Genomic DNA, 17,684 nt, shown 5'->3' with positions numbered 1-17,684 from the left:
GGCGGCGGGCGAAGACCGCGGCGCGAAGCCGCATTGGTTAACATTGAAGCCTATGGGTTTCAGGAGCCAATGGCGAAGGGCGCCGGCGGTGGCGGGACGCACCGCCGCAGTACGCACCGCCGCGGACGTGACCGCCATTTTCTATCTACTTATCCACTTGCGACTTGAACTTTCACAGGAGAGGACCTATACTGCAAGTGTTGCTGTGACCTCGGTCTGGAAGGGACAATGGCTGCTGCGACTGGGGAAAGGGCCCCTGCCTTCACTGGAGAGGAGTTGGAGAAACTTGTGGATGGGGTCCTCCCCCAGTATGCGCTACTCTACGGTCCTCCAGACCAACAAGTGAGTTTAATTCAATCTGGATTTGGGGATACTGGCTGGCTTGGGGGCCTGGCGGGGGGCCTGGCGGGGATGGGGGGCATGTTGGGGCTGGCGGGGGGCCTGGCGGGGGGCCTGGCGGGGATGGGGGGCATGTTGGGCATGGCGGGGGCATGGCGGGGATGGGGGGCATGTTGGGCATGGCGGGGGGCCTGGCGGGGGGCCTGGCGGGGATGGGGGGCATGTTGGGCATGGCGGGGGGCATGGCGGGGATGGGGGGCATGTTGGGCATGGCGGGGGGCATGGCGGGGGGCCTGGCGGGGATGGGGGGCATGTTGGGCATGGCGGGGGCATGGCGGGGGGCCTGGCGGGGATGGGGGGCATGTTGGGCATGGCGGGGGGCCTGGCGGGGGGCCTGGCGGGGATGGGGGGCATGTTGGGCATGGCGGGGGGCCTGGCGGGGATGGGGGGCATGTTGGGCATGGCGGGGGGCCTGGCGGGGATGGGGGGCGTTGGGCCACTGGAAAGGAAAATGCTGTGAAACTTGAACGTGGTATTTCTCCCTCCCTGTACGTGTCACATAGGTCCGCGCCCATGAGAAGATCGGGATTTGGCGTGCCATCGCCAAGGAAGTCTGGGCCCTGGGGGTCCACCATCGACGGGGCACCCACTGCCGCAAGGTGTGGGAGGACATCCGCCGCGGGACCAAGAAGACCGCCGAGTCTCTGCTGGGGATGGCCTCCCAACGTAGGCGGGGTGCCTGCCGTCAACTGAGCCCCCTGATGTTCCGGATCCTGGCGGTGGCCTACCCTGAAATGGATGGGCGCGTGAGGGCAGCACAGCAGACACAAGGGGGTGAGTACAAGCATTATCTACTCTGTTGTCGCGCAGTGGAGGTGTCTGGGTGGGGGAGGAGGGCTGGGGGTCCCCCTAGGCCAGGGCGATATCTGTAGGCTGGGCACCCCCGTAAGCCCCTGTGTCCCCAGCCACCACCCTCAGTAGTTTGTCAGTACAGCCATCCCTGGGCCGTGTCATCCATGGGTGCAGTTGTCAACTCTAGGCGTGTAGGGCATGTTCCACGGAATGCGTAGCGGACCCCAAGTGCGCAACTTAGTGCAGGGGGCATCTGTGTCTGTCATGTCCGCTAACTGTACCGGAGATCCATGTAATCAATATCCCTTTATTTCTCTCTCCCCCCCCCTTTTTGTTTGTCTTTCTGTGCTTGTGTGCATCAGCATCATCAGGCGGAGGAGAAGTGGCATCGGGGCAGGAGGGAGCTGCATCTCACATGGCCCAGGAGGGCCATGCCACAGAGTCAGACTGGACCAGTGAGACGGAGGGCGAGGGGAGCTCCACGACGGGGACGACTGGACCCTGCAGCGACACGGACACGTCCTCGGAAGGGGGCTCCCTTGCGGGGGTGGCACCATCCGTGCCCACCGCCATTACAGGTACAGCCGCCACCCAGCGCACCATCTCCGCCCTCCCAGCAGCCCCTCAGCGTTCGCCCCGTGCCCGCTCTGCCAGGAAGCCGGGCATCTCCTTCGCCCCAGGCACCTCAGGCCCTGCCCCTGTTACCCCCGCTGCCCTCAGTGAGGAGGTCATTGACCTCCTCCGAACGCTCATTGTTGGGCAGACTACCCTTTTGAATGCCATCCAGGGGGTGGAGAGGGAGGTTCATCGCAGCAATGCGTACCTGGAGGGCATTCATTCGGGTCAGGCTGCCCATCAGCGATCGTTCCAGGCTCTGGCCTCAGCACTGACGGCAGCCATTGTCCCTGTCTCCTGCCTGCCTCTACTAACTCCCTCCTCCCAGTCTCCTGTTCCTCTGCCTGTCCCACCCACACCATCAGACCAGCCTGCACACACCTCAACACCCAAGAGAAGCTCATCCAAACATAAGCACCACAGATCACGCAGACATTCACACACGCAACATTCCGATGCAGACATGCCAACAGTCACTACCACCTCTGTGACCCCCACCTCCTCGTCTCCCTCCTCCCTCCCTGTGACGTCTACACTCACACCTCCATTCACCTCACCATCAGCCAGTGTTTCCATCACCAGCACACCCTCCAGTCCAGTCCGCACACGTGCAGTCACCACCCCCACTGCCATTTACACGTCCCCTGTGTCCTCTCCCACTGTGTCTGTCACCCCCTCTTCCACACCACACAAACGCAGCCACCCACCCACCCAACAGCCATCCACCTCACGACAGCCTATCCCTCCTGCACCTGCACCCAAAGACAGCAAACGTGACTCACCTACAACCACATCCTCTCCCTCCACTCCCATTCCCACTGTACCTACCACTCTCCATTGTCCCAAGAAGCTCTTCCTCGCCACTACTAACTTCTTTCCTGACCCTGAGCCCCCCCTCCTTCTCGTCGGGGTAAGAAGAGCACCTCAGCCACCACCAGCCCTGCAGCCCCCTTGACAAGGGTGCAGGGGTATTGGAGCCCACCAGCCCGCATGTCTGGATCTTCGCCCAGCAGCAAGGGGACAGCCAGCCCACCCCCTGGGAAGAGGAGCAGAAGGCGGAAGGGGCGCCGCAGGAGCCCGCCTTCTACATCCCCCCCGGACACCACCCAGAGACAGTCACCAGCCACAGCTCCAAAGGGAGGAAAGGGCCACAGGCCGACGACTAAGGAGGGCAAGGGCAGCAAGTTGGAGAGGTCAGGCAGCAGGCCTGCTGCCCAGGAGGAGCCCACAACCCCCATAGCCGCTGCCCCGGGAGGAACCGGCACAGCTGCCCCGGGAGAGCCCACCACCCCCATAGCCGCTGCCCAGGGAGGACCCAGCCCAGCTGGCCAGGAGGGCCCCACCACCCACAGCCCAGGTGGGCAGTGAAGGAGCACCATCCCCGCTGCCCAGGAGGGCACCACCAGGCAATTAGCAGTTGGCCATAGACCGTCCGCCGTCTCAAGAACCGCTGAACTGGGCCCCGCCGTCTCAAGAACCGCTGAACTGGGCCCTTCAAGGCAAGAACCGCTGAACTGGGCCCCGCCGTCTCAAGAACCGCTGAACTGGGCCCTTCAAGGCAAGAACCGCTGAACTGGGCCCCGCCGTCTCAAGAACCGCTGAACTTGGCCCTTCAAGGCAAGAACCGCTGAACTGGGCCCCGCCGTCTCAAGAACCGCTGAACTGGGCCCCGCCGTCTCAAGAACCGCTGAACTGGGCCCTTCAAGGCAAGAACCGCTGAACTGGGCCCCGCCGTCTCAAGAACCGCTGAACTGGGCCCTTCAAGGCAAGAACCGCTGAACTGGGCCCCGCCGTCTCAAGAACCGCTGAACTGGGCCCCGCCGTCTCAAGAACCGCTGAACTGGGCCCCGCCGTCTCAAGAACCGCTGAACTGGGCCCTTCAAGGCAAGAACCGCTGAACTGGGCCCGCCGTCTCAAGAACCGCTGAACTGGGCCCCGCCGTCTCAAGAACCGCTGAACTGGGCCCTTCAAGGCAAGAACCGCTGAACTGGGCCCCGCCATCTCAAGAACCGCTGAACTGGGCCCCGCCGTCTCAAGAACCGCTGAACTGGGCCCCGCCGTCTCAAGAACCGCTGAACTGGGCCCTTCAAGGCAAGAAGCGCTGAACTGGGCCCCGCCGTCTCAAGAACCGCTGAACTGAGCCCCGCCGTCTCAAGAACCGCTGAACTGGGCCCTTCAGGGCAAGAACCGCTGGCCCTTTGGCAGACGTGGCAGGGCAGGATCTATCTCGGGCAGGGCTGCAGGATGTCCTCTGGCCAACTTGCCTCCTCCAGTGGCAGTGGGGTCTGTTATGGACTGTATGGACTGTGGCTTTGCTCTCCCCAGGATGGCCCAGTGGGCAGGCCACCCACTGTATGGACTGTATGGACTGTGGCTTTGCTCTCCCCAGGATGGCCCAGTGGGCAGGCCACCCACTGTATGGACTGTTTGGACTGTGGCTTTGCTCTCCCCAGGATGGCCCAGTGGGCAGGCCACCCACTGTATGGACTGTATGGACTGTGGCTTTGCTCTCCCCAGGATGGCCCAGTGGGCAGGCCACCCACTGTATGGACTGTATGGACTGTGGCTTTGCTCTCCCCAGGATGGCCCAGTGGGCAGGCCACCCACTATATGGACTGTATGGACTGTGGCTTTGCTCTCCCCAGGATGGCCCAGTGGGCAGGCCACCCACTGTATGGACTGTATGGACTGTGGCTTTGCTCTCCCCAGGATGGCCCAGTGGGCAGGCCACCCACTGTATGGACTGTATGGACTGTGGCTTTGCTCTCCCCAGGATGGGCCAGTGGTCATGGAGTCTCCTCGTGGATCTGGCGTCGTGTACTCAAGTGGCTGAGGTGCCCCCCCTTCCCTTCCCCCTGAGGTGCCTGTCCTATTTTCTTTCTGATGCCCCTGCAGTGTTCTCTCCGTGGAGTTCTTGTCGTGGGACTGGGCCTTGCCCCTTTGCACAGGACCCCTGTGATCCACGGACAGTGGTTGGACTACATTTAGTAGCTGTATATATTTTGTACATAGTTTATTTATTTATTGGGATTACTGGTGTACATATTTCAATATATCTGCCCGTTTATGATCTCTTCTTTTGGTCTTTGCATTATTTCGGAGGGGGGTGGTTTGTGGGTTGTGACAGTGATCTGTGGGAATGCATTGATGTGTGTGTTGTAGTGGGTGTGGGTGGGTGGGTGTGTGCCGGTAATGTTTTCCCTCCCCTGTGTCGTAGGTGCCGTACTCACCGATGTCTTCCGCGCCGCCGGGCGTGCTCCTGGTATATGAGGAGGAATAGGAGTGCGGGGATGACCTGCAACTCTGGCTCCATACTGCCGGAATCTCGCGTGGAGTGCGTAGAGGTGAGCGTTTTCCCGTTCGTAGTCTGTTTCCGCCGTGTTCTTATCGGCGGTGCTCCCGCCCCGGAAAAGGTGGCAGATTGGTGGGTCGTAATAGGGTGGGCGGTACTTTGTCTGCCGCCGGGCTGTTTGCGGGAACCGCCGCGCTGTTTGTTTGTACCGCTGTGGCGGGCGGAGTGTTAAGTTGGCGGGTTGTGTTGGCGGTTCCCGCCAGGGTCAGAATTGCATATTTTAGACCGCCGGCCTGTTGGCGGCTTGGCCGCCGCTTTATCACCGACCGCCAGGGTCAGAATGAGGGCCTGTATCTTTGACTGAAGCACAGAGTGAGCAAGAATGTGTTATTGAGAACTCCAGTGCTGAAGTAGGCTAAACAGTGTGATATAAAAAATAAAACAAGACCGTAAAACTGGCTATTTGAAAAATAACAGTACGAAGCTGAATAAAATGCATTTAGAGCAAAGTGCACAGAGGCCCGATGCAGCGAGCAAAGGAATAAAATACATCCAGGGCAAAGTGCACAAAGGCGTAAGACCTGAAGCAAATGCGCAAAGGGTATATAAAAATGAGCACACTTCAGTGGGCTGGGTGGGGCTTCTGGAAGGTGACTGACCAGAGGTTCCCAATGGGCCAGACTGCTCGACCAGATCCAGACATCCTGCTGTTGTGTCATCACTGGGGTGTTCTTCTTCTGTGGGACTGGCACTTCCTGGCACCTCTTGGCGGCTGCCATGGGCAGTGTCACCTGTGGAGTAAAACAAATCAAGTTGATTGTGTGTCCTGTAGAGTGTTTAACTGTGTGTTAGCTGTGTGGCAGAAGTGTTCAACAGCTTTAGGGGATATGGCATTGACAGTCAGTTAGTTGTCGATGGTGGGCATTGCACATGTGCATTGCTTGCACACATTCTCAGTGGCATGTGTTTCCTTCTGTTTCTATCCTCTGTCCTGTCATTGCCATTTCCCTCTCAGCATCTGCCACCAGTTGATTGTGCTTACATCCCCATATATCTGCATGCACGACTCCCATTGGGATGGTTGCAGTGCATGGAATTGGTGGGATGGGTGATGCATTGTGGGACTTGTTGCTTTTCAAGCATTACATGCAGGGACTGGTGGTTGTGTACACATTGGTTGGTTAGGTGTTAGTGGAGTGTGTGGGCATGCAAGGGATGGGTGTGAGTGGTTGATGGGGTGGAAGAGGGTGTCTTGGGTTCAGTACAGGGGGAGAGGGTGTCATGCTTTTCAGGTGCAGGTGGTGAGAGGGGTGTGTCATGGACTTACCAGATTCCAGTCCTCCAGTGGGTCCAGTGAGGCCCTCAGGATAAAGAATTTCCATGGCCTTCTCCTCCCACTCGGTCAACTCAGGAGGAGGCGGGGGGGACATCCATCAGTCCTTTGGATGGCAATCTGGTGTTGTGATACCATTGCCCGGACCTTCCCCCCAAGTTGTTCCACCTCTTTCTGATGTTGTCCCTTGTGTGTGGTTGGTTTCCCACTTCATTCACCCTGTTGATGATCCTCTGCCATAGCTCCATCTTCCTGACTATGGATGTCTGCTGGATGTGTACACCGAAAAGCTGTGGCTCCACCCGGATTATTTTGTCAACCATGGTCTGCAATTCCCTGTCAGTGAAACGGGTATTCCTAGCGGGTGCCATAGTGGGTTGTGTGGGGAGATGTGTGCGATGATGTGGTGGTATTGTTTTGACTTGTGCAGTGTGTGAGTGAGTTGGTGGCAGGTGTGGTGAAAATTGAAGGTGCAGTTGTGGGATCCATGGTTGTGTGTTTGTGAGTTATATGTGGCGTGGGTGTGTAAAAACGTGACTTGAGTTTCTGGTGTCCCTTTCCAGTTGGTTGGTAGTTGTGTGGCAGCAGGTAGGAATAGCTTGCGATTGTGGGTATTGTGGGTGTGTGTTTTACAGTGGGGTGTGTGAAGTGTATGTGTGTGTGTCAGGTGTGGGGTTTTCAAATTGTCCAATGTGGGGTGTTGTTGTTGGTGAGTCCATTTCGTGACCACGGTGGTCCGTCCTGCCAATGGCGTACCGCCGTTACACGACCGCTGTGCTGATTTCTGATTCATATTCGGGATGGTGGTTTCGTTTTTGCCATGGCTGTGACGGATTCTGTGCAGCCTGTTTCCCGCCATCATTCAGCCTGGTGGAGTCAGATACCTCACTCTTTTCTGGCAGAGTTTGCTTCTGTGGTTGTATCACGGCGGTAAGTTTCCCACGTCCACGCCGGTCTTTTCATGGCAGACTGCACTGCGGTTGCCAGAAATTACCACCAAACTTGTAATGACCACCTTTGTGTTAAGATAGCTCCGGACTCTACAGCAGCCTTTTCCCTAAGATCATTTTCACTGTATTTTATTGGAGCATCACAACTAAATGCTTCTACAGTTAACAGATGGGCAAGTTTATTTAGCTGGCACCTTGTGATTTGCCTAGCGCAGTTCACTATGGCAAATTTATTTCGTACAAAGCATGGCCATATTTCCTTTTGAACAAACTTGCATTCTTTGCCATGATCGTAAGGTTGTATTTGCTGACATAATATTCTAGGAGGTTAAACCGATCTCTGTATAGATATCTTGTATGATGGATGATGGAGTGGAGGCCAAGGAGATTTTTTAGGCAACTGCCCTCCATTTTGTTCTAATCATGTTGCAAACTAACTAATGGCAAGCAGGCTTAACTTCAGAGTCAAGGTGTAAAGTATTTGTACCAACACACAAAGTAACTCAGTGAAAACACAACAAAATGACAACACAGAGGTTTAGAAAAATAGGAAATATTTATCTAAACAAAACAAGACCAAAATGACAAAAATCCAACACACACGTCAAGTTATTAATTTTAAAAGCAAAAGAGTCTTAAATCCTTTTGTAAACAGTAAAAGCACTGGTAGCGTTGAAAAGTACCTGGGTAGCATCAAAATAACACACAAGCGAGACCGTGCGTCGTGTCTCCTACTCCGGTCGGGTCGGCGTGCATTGTTCTTCCTCTCCGCAGGAAAGCGATGCATCGATCCGGGCAAGCACTTGGGTCGGGGCAGGTGTTGCGTCGTTTTTTCACACCCAGCAAGGTTTGCGTCGGAAATCCTGGTGCACGGTATCAGCAAAACTGCACAATGTGGGTTGCGACGTTATCAGCCTCCATCAGCGGGTGTTGCACATTGTTTCTCCAGCTGTGTGGGTCGATCTTCCAGCCGCGATGCCGGTGGAACATCGATTTCTGCTGCAAATCCGGCGTTGTGTTGTTTTTCAGCAACGCCTCAGAAGGTGCATTGATATTTTCCCCGCATAGCGGTCAGCGCGTGGATTTTCAGCCTTGGTCTGCCAGCTTCACCTTCCAAGGCCCCAGGAACTGGATAGGGCACCACTTGGCAGGGCAGGAGTCTCAGCAGAGAGTCCAGGTGCTGGCAGGAGAAGTCTTTGATGGCCCTGAGACTTCAACAACAGGAGGCAAGCTCAGGACAAGCCCTTGGAAATTTCTTCACAAGCAGGAATATACAACAAAGTCCAGACTTTGTTCCCTTGCACAGGCAGAAGCAGCAACTGCAGGATATCTCCACAAAGCACAGTCACAGGCAGGGCAGCATGTCTCCTCAGCTCTTCAGCTCTTCTCCAGGCAGAGGTTCCTCTTGATGTCCAGAAGCTATCTATAGTCTGTGGTTTTGGGTGCCCTTCTTATACCCATATTGGCCTTTGAAGTAGGCCTACTTCAAAGGAAAGTCTCTCTTGAATGTGAAATCCTGCCTTGCCCTGGCCAGGCCCCAGACACACACCAGGGGGCTGGAGACTAGATTGTGTGAGGGCATGCACAGCCCTTTCAGATGTGAGTGACCACTTCTCCCCTCCCTCCTAGCACAGATGGCTCATCAGGATATGCAGGCTACAACCCAGCTCCCTTTGTGTCACTATCTAGATAGAGGTGCAAACAGCCCAACTGTCAAGCTAACCCAGACAGGGAATCCACAAACAGGCAGAGTCACAGAATGGTTTAAGCAAGAAAATGCACACTTTGTAAAAGTGGCATTTTCAAAGACACAATCTTAAAACCAACTTTACTAAAAGATGTATTTTTAAATTGTGAGCTCAGAGACTCCAAACTCCACATGTCTATCTGCTCCCAAAGAGAATCTACGCTTTAATCATTTTTAAAGGTAGCCCCATGTTGACCTATGAGAGAGATAGGCCTTGCAACAGTGAAAAACGAATTTGGCAGTATTTCACTGTCAGAACATATAAAACATATTAGTATATGTCCTACCTTAAACATATACTGCATCCTGCTCATGGGGCTACCTAAGGCCTACCTTAGGGGTCTCTTACATGTAAGAAAGGGGATGTTTAGACCTGGCAAGTGGGTACACTTGCCAAATCAAATTGGCAGTTAAAATCTGCACACACAGACACTGCAGTGGCAGGTCTGAGCCATGTTTACAGGGCTACTAATGTGGGTGGCACAACCAGTGCTGCAGGCCCACTAGTAGCATTTGATTTACAGGCCCTGGGCACCTCTAGTGCACTGTACTAGGGACTTACAAGTAAATCAAATATGCCAATCATGGAAATCCAATTACAAATGCATTTTATATAGGAGCCCTTGCACTTGAGCACTGGTATGGCAGTGGTAAACTCCCCAGAGTAGCAAAAACAGCAAAAACAGAGTCCAGCACACATCCACAACCTGGGGAACAGAGGCAAAGAGTTAAGGGAGACCACGCCAATGGTGAAAAGTCTAACACCTGCCTAATGCCGATATATACAGGGGTGTTCCTTGAGAGAGCCCCATTGCTATCTAGCTCCACCCTTGCCCAATTATCATGATGTAACTCTTTCAACACTGCCAGTAGAGCCCTATGAATGCCCACCTCAATCAATTTTTCTCAAAGCAAGCTTCTATTACTCAAGTCAAAAGCCAAACAAAAGTCCAGAAAACAACAAAACAAATTACCTCTTATTTCTATGGCTTTCTGTTGCATTACCCTGATGCTGAAACAATGATCTAAGGCGTAATGTTCTTCTTTAGAACTACATTTTGATAAGTGTCAACTTACAGTAGAGGATTTGATTTGCCTAGCAGATCATTCAGCCTCCATATCAATTAAATTAATTTGGTGACTTTTTTTAAAAAAGGTGGTTTAATTGTAACACTTTTTCAGCTCTCTGGAAAGGTCTCCATATTGAAGAAATAATTAAATATGGCCCACCAGTCAGGTTGGATTTAACTATAATCGCCGGGACATCATCCAGGCCCGCAGCCCAGGTGAGATTAATACCAACTTTTGTCTTTTTTATTGTTGCTAGAAAGGTATAATATAAGCGATCTTCATCAGGGGTAATTCAATCCCCATTCACTACCTTATTGTTTGCTGACAAATCATCCCAGATTTCTTTTGAGATTTTAAAGCTCCATAAATCCTTATTTTTATTTACACCCTTCTTCACTAGTTCCCAGAACTTCTTCATATCTTTTGAAGAAAAAAAATGCACCATTCTATCCAGGTTTACGCTATAATAATCCATCTTCCTTTCTTTAGTTAATTTATCATACACAGTTTTAGTTTTCAGAATAAGCACTCCTCTATTGGCATTTGCTCTTCCCCCTTATACTTTTTACTTTCCTCAACTTTTTTAGCTACAAACACTTAGGTGGTCATTCCGAGTTTGGCGGTAACTGAACCGCCATGCCGGCAGCGGTCGCTTGACCGCCACCAGGGTGGCGGTGCAGACTGCCATATAATGAGTAAGGCGGTGAACCCAACGCAACACAGACAACTCACCGACAGCACCACTCACCGCCGACGAGCAGCATCCAGCGGCGGAAGCCAATTTCATGCTGGCAAAAGCCAATGTCCCACCACCATATTCCAAGTCACTACACTGCCAGGATATCCGGGGTGGGATGGCCGCGACGAAAAACCTGGCAGAAACAGAAAGTACAAAAGGAGACACCCACCTCCAGGCACAGAGATGCCTCCGCAGCCGCCATGGCAGACAAACTGCTAGTCTTCCCAGAGTTGTATCATGCCATACCATTGCAGGGCCACCGACAACGACGAAGACAACAACCGTAAGTATGCCTCGCACAGAGGGGAGGAAATGGTAGTGATACACTCCCACACAGAACACATGTTCCTCACACAGACAGCTAAGGCCACACACAGGCACACATAACATACGTCAATGGCAAGTACCCAATACACACAAAGCCAAGCAGATACATGCCAAACATACAGTACAAGGCACATCAACACAACCAACACACTCCATAACCACACAACGAGAACTAGACCACAAGCACCTCAACGCAGGCATAGACAAGAACGTTGTGAGACACCACACATACACACACACTATGAACTATATGTAGCAGTGACACATAATCAATAGCAGTGAACACACATCCAAACAATGACACAGGTGACATAACACGTACAACCAACAATCAAGGAAATCCACACATGCAGCACCATACACAGGGACACACACAACACTCCATAAAATCCCACAAGCAAGCAGTCACACGCATTACAAAATCCCCATGGCCCAAACCATCTACCCAGCGCATGCAACAACACACACACAATCCACACAGACCTCACACACCGTTGAACACAGATGTCACAGGACCATGTAGAAGGAAACCAGGACAAGCACCTCAACAATGCAACCACAGCAATGTGGGCAGATGTAATTTAAACCATAAAAATGTCAAAATAAATATTTACATTACCTGCAAAATGGCAAGTCCAACCTACATTAATGCAGAAACGCATCAAGTCCATATATATAATAGCCCCAACTTGACTCCTGACAGCAAATAGGCCTCCATGTCATCGGGGCATCAAAGGGACAGGCAGGCACCTAAGGGTGTGAGAGTGGCAGGGGGGCTTGGATGTGGAAGGGGATTATTTTGGTTTGGGCTTAGGAGGGGTGACTTTGGCACCAGGAGGGGTGGATTTCTTGCTGGGTGGAGGAGCAGGGGAAACACAAGAAGGGGCACCCGAGGAATGGGAAGTGGAAGGGACTGAGAGGGGTAGGGGGACAGAGTGTTTACGGGAAACACTGGGTGGGAGAGGAGTAGGGAAGATGTCAAGGGTTGGAAGGAAAACTTTCTTAGGTTCACAGGCGGTCACATGATTGAGGGATGGGAGTGGAGATAGAGGGAGTGCTCGTCTAATGTGTTGGTGTGCTGTACGTGGATGCTGGTGTGTGCAATGTGGGTATGTGTGTGGTGGCTCAATGTTGAGTGGGTGAGTGGGTGCATGTGCATTCATTGGGAGGACGGGGCAGAGATGCAGGGAGAGGGAATGGGAGATGTGTGAGTGAATGTTGCGGTGGTGTGGGCAAGTGAGGTGGATGTGCTGCAGGTGGCAGAGACAGTAGTTGTGGTGAGTGCGGATGTGGTGTTTGGGGTGTGTGTCTGTGAGTCTGCTGTTGTGGTGATCGAGGGTATGACAGGAATGGTAGCAGGACCAGTGTGTGATGATGGAGTGCCTGCAGGTGTGAGTGGAGATGTGAGTGCAAGGGAAGAGGTGGTGGGGAAGTGTCTGTTTTTGTGTCTGCAGATATGTGTTTTGTGTGTGCATGCCTGTGTGAACTTTTGTGATGACTATGACTGTCTTTGCGCACCTTGTCTGTTGTAGTGGGTGTATGCTGGTTTGTAGTTATGCTCTTGGCGGGTGTAGGGAGAGGGGTTGTGTATTGGGAACAGGTAGCTGGAGGGGATGAAGGGACACTGTCTGCCGTCAACAAGGAGGCCAGAGCCTGAAACAATCTCTGTAGGCCAGAAAAGGCACCATGAATGCTTTCCAGGAATGCACTGGACAGCTGCATCTGAGATGCCAGTCCCTGGATGGCATTCATGATCGTTGTCTGCCACACAGAGATGGACTTCAGGAGGTCAATAGCCTCCTCATTGAGGGCAGCTGGGCTGACTGGGGAAGGGGCAGAGGTGCCTGTGGCCAAGGAGACGCCCACCCTCCTGGATGAGCGGGCATGGGCAACTGGGTGGGGTGCTACAGGGAGGGCGGTGCTGGTAAGGGGGGAGGCAGACAAGGATGGTGCTGGGGTGGTCCCAGATGGGTCCGCCACCACCAGGGAGCCACCATCAGAGGAGGAATCTGAATCAGATGTGTTGGTAGCTCCAGTTTATCCCCTGGTGCTCCCCTCGCCACTGGTCCCCTCGGCTTCACTAGCGTCCACCTTCTGGGTCCTGTGGGCTGCTGCATCCCCACTCACCGGTGCCCTTCCTCCTTCGCAGGATGATACTAATTCATCCATTGACAGAGGTGGAGAGAGATGAGGAGGGTGGGAGAAACAGAAAGGGAGGAAATGATGTTAACCCACACATCCACTATACATACAAACTATACAGATTACAGCCCCAGCCGGGGAAATAGGAGACCATTTAGCAATCTTTTACTATTGGATCATGCAAGCGATACCAAAACTCACCTCATCCCTGCAGTCTAAACACCTGAATGAAGACCACTACATGGCTATCAACTGCCTAAATGACTTATCCAACTAACCAGCTCAGGACCATACCCATCCACATGCCATCCATTATGGGATGATACAAATCTGAGCACAGAGGGACTGGTAACACTAACTAACTGACATGAATGTGTGGAGTACATGTGGTACAGAGGTCCATTGATGTAGAAAGTGAAGCAATTGCAATGTTCTTGTAACATGCCTGTCATTACCCATATACAGTGCCAAAATTACCACCTTGAACTACAACTGTACTTGAAGAGATGGAGGATGCAGCCAGTGACATGATAGCATACTTGAGCAACCTATACCTACATGTGAACGTGTGTCACAGTATCACCACTTCTTTTCCTGCATTGCTCAACATAGATAATGTCACACACTCCTAAATGATGGGTGTGACAACCAGGACTCTACATTCCCTAAATCACATCTGACCACATCAATTTCGTCCAGTGAGGGCCACACTACACAACCATGCAGTAGTCACCTGACAGTCAACACTTAGGCCCTCATTACAAACCTGGCGGTTGGAGTTAAAGTGGCGGTAATACCGCCAACAGTCGGCGGTAATTACTGACAAATTCTGACCATGGCAGAAAGATCTCCGATAGACAACCAATGTACCACACCGACCGCCACAGCGGAAACCACAGCCATCACAGTGGTAGCCGCCTACAGCCAAGCGGAAGTCAATGTTCCGCCCACCGTATTAAGACACAGGAAACTGCCACCTTTTCCGGGGCGGTACCAACGACATCAAAAGCCTGGTGGAAACAGTCCTCAGAAGGGAAAGGACTCACCATTGGAGATACAGGGAACAACCATGCCGCCATGGAGCCCGAGCTGCATGTCTTCCCATGATCTTCTACGTGCTGCTCCACCACGAACATCAACGCTGGCGACGCCTAGCACACAAGAGAGGGAGGGAGGAAATAGAGAGTAACACACACATGCAACCCCCCCCCCAACACCATACACACAATCAGCTGCATCACAAAAACATTTTTACCCCATAACTCAGATGAATAATGCAAGGACAAATCAATTTTGAAAAAGGGAATGAAATGAAAGTAACGCATCAAGACAAATAACTTAGGCAAGATAATAGATATATGCATATGTACACAAAAAGGGACACAGCCCAGTCCACAATGTTCGTAGGCCAAATGGCCACAGACCAAAGTCCAAGGCCACACGTGTCACCTGCATCAACATGGGGAGAACACTGCAGGGGCATCAGTTGGTAAATAGGCAGGCACCTCAGGGGGATGGGGGACGGGGTGGAACCTCTGCCTGAGATGGAACAACAACACTGTTTCTGGAGGCGACAACATGCCCTCTGCTTGGTCCTGGGGAGTGCAAGGCCACAGTCTCTCAGATGGGTGACTTGCCCACTTGCTCTGGAGGGGGCAACATGCCCTGTGCTTGGTCCTGGGGAGTGCAAGGCCACAGTCTCTCAGGTGGGTGACTTGCCCACGGGTTCTGGAGGGGGCAACATGCCCTGTGCTTGGTCCTGGGGAGTGCAAGGCCACAGTCTCTCAGGTTGGTGACTTGACCACTTGCTCTGGAGGGGGCAACATGCCCTGTGCTTGATCCTGGGGAGTGCAAGGCCAGAGTCTCTCAGGTGGGTGACTTGCCCACTTGCTCTGGAGGGGGCAACATGCCCTGTGCTTGGTCGTGGGGAGTGCAAGGCCACAGTCTCTCAGGTGGGTGACTTGCCCACTTGCTCTGTAGGGTGGGACTGCAAGACCACAGTCTCTGGAGTGGGTGTCTTTCCCACTGGTTCTGGAGGGGGCCTCGTGCCCTGTGTTCTTGATCCTGGGTAGTCTTGGTGATGTGGGTGTCATACCCACTGGTTCTGGATGGGGTCTTGTGCCCTGTGTTCTTGATCCTGGGTAGTCTTCGCAATGTGAGTGTCATACCCACTGGTTCTGGAGGGGGCCTTGTGCCCTGTGTTCTTGCTCCTGGGTAGTCTTTGCAATGTGGGTGTTATACCCACTGGTTCTGGAGGGGGCCTCGTGCCCTGTGTTCTTGATCCTGAGAAGTCATGGCGATGTGGGTGTCATACCCACTGGTTCTGGAGGGGGCCTCGTGCCCTGTGTTCTTGAACCTGGGGAGTGGAAGGTCACTGGATTTTCAGGGGGCAGACCACACAGCAGGCCATGGAGGCAGGCTTACATACCGTCCACCTGCAGCGACGGCTGCTCAGTGGTGGTGCTGCTGCTGGTGTGGTGAGGCCCCTGCCCATCCCCTGCAACCTCAGATGGTTGCCCACTGGAGATGGTGGTGCTGCTGGTGGGGGGAGGCTCCTGCCCATCCCCTGCAACCTCGGACGGCTGCACAACCATGGTTGGTGGTGGGGGCTCCGTCGCAGTTCCTGCCGCAGGCCCCTTGCTCCTCCTGCCTGCTGGTGCAGGCTCCTTGCTCTTCCTGGCAGCTGGGGCAGGGTCCTTTACCTTCTTTGCAGCTGCTGGGGCAGGCTCCTTGGTCGTTCTGGCAGCTGGGGCAGGCTCCTTTACCTTCTTTGCAGCTGCTGGGGCAGGCTCCTTGCTTTCTGGCAGCTGGGGCAGGCTCCTTTGCCTTCTTAGCAGCTGCTGGGGCAGGCTCCTTGACTTTTCTGGCAGCTGGGGTAGGCTCTCCTCTGTCTTAAGGCTGCCTGGTGCAGGCTCCTTCACCTTCAGAACATGTGGCCTGGATCCTTTTCCACCACGAGCGGGTGTGGTGGTAACTGGGCCCGAGGACTGGGTGGCAGAGGTGCTTTGCTGGGTTCTCCCTAACCTGGCCATACGTGCAGGATGGGGGGGAGTGGTAGGGAAGAAGTCAATGGTGGATAGGAACAGTTTTTTAGGGACATTGGGGCGGGAAGAGAGAGAAGGAATGGGCGTGGAGGAAGAGGGAGTGGTTGTTGGAGATGTCTGTCTGCTGATTTTGGGTGCAGGTGCATGGGCTGGATGCTGTTGTGAGGTGGATGGCTGTTGGGTGTCTGAGTGCTTGCGTTTGTGTACATTAGGAGGGGGACATAGACACAGTGGGAGAGGACACAGGGGATGTATGAATGGCTGGTGTGGAGGTGTCTGCCAGTGAGGTTTGTGTTCTGCTTGGTGTGGTGATGATGCTGGTAGTGGATGATGATGTAGTGCATGCAGGTGTGGGTATAGACGGAACTGGGAGGGAGGTGGAGGAGGAGTCAGAGGGGGAGACAGTGGAAATAGTGGATGTTGGTGTGTCTGCATCTGGATGGTGTTTGTGTGAGTGCCTGTGGGATGAATTGTGGTGCTTGTGCTTGCCTGAACCACTCTTGTGTGTTGTCTTGTTTGCATGCTCGTCTGGCTGTGTGCTTGGGATGGGTTGGGGTTGAGGAGAATGGGACAGGGAAGAGGAAGTTGGAGGGTAGAAACAGGGACAATGGCTGCGATCAGAGAGGAGGCCAGAGACTGGATCGATCTCTGTTGGGCCGCCAAGCCAGTGTGAATGCCCTCCAGGAATACATTAGTCTGTTGCATCTGGGCTGCCAGCACCTGGAGGGCATTCACAATGGTTGACTGCCCTATAGAGATGCATCTCAGGAGGTCAATAGCCTCCTCACTCAGGGCAGCAGGGCTAACTGGGGCAGGGCCTGAGATGCCTAGGGCGATGGAGATGCCCACCCTCCTGGGTGAGCAGCTACAGACAACATGATGAGGGGCTGCTGGGAGGGCGGTGATGGTATGGGGGGTGGCGGTGGTACCTGTAGCTGAGGTGGTCATCGAGGTGTCCGCCACCACCAGGAAGCTTCCATCGGAGGAGGTATCTGTGTCAGAACTGTCCCTTCCACTCTCCGCCGTGGTGCTCCCCTCGCCCTCCGTCCCACTGGTGCCCTCAGCGTCAATGGACTCTGCCTCCTATGTCCTGTGGGATTCAGCTCCCTCCGTCACCAGTGCCTCTGCTCCTCTGCCAGATGATGCTAATGCAAAGGATGACAAAACAAGAAAGGGGGGGAGACAAAGGATACACTGGGGCAATGGCTGCACCAACAACACTGTTGGTGTACA

This window comes from Pleurodeles waltl, chromosome 4_2 (genome assembly GCF_031143425.1).
Source record: "Pleurodeles waltl isolate 20211129_DDA chromosome 4_2, aPleWal1.hap1.20221129, whole genome shotgun sequence".
Taxonomy (NCBI): domain Eukaryota; kingdom Metazoa; phylum Chordata; class Amphibia; order Caudata; family Salamandridae; genus Pleurodeles; species Pleurodeles waltl.
The sequence above is the reverse complement of the archived record's forward strand: the minus strand, read 5'-3'. Positions refer to the sequence as shown.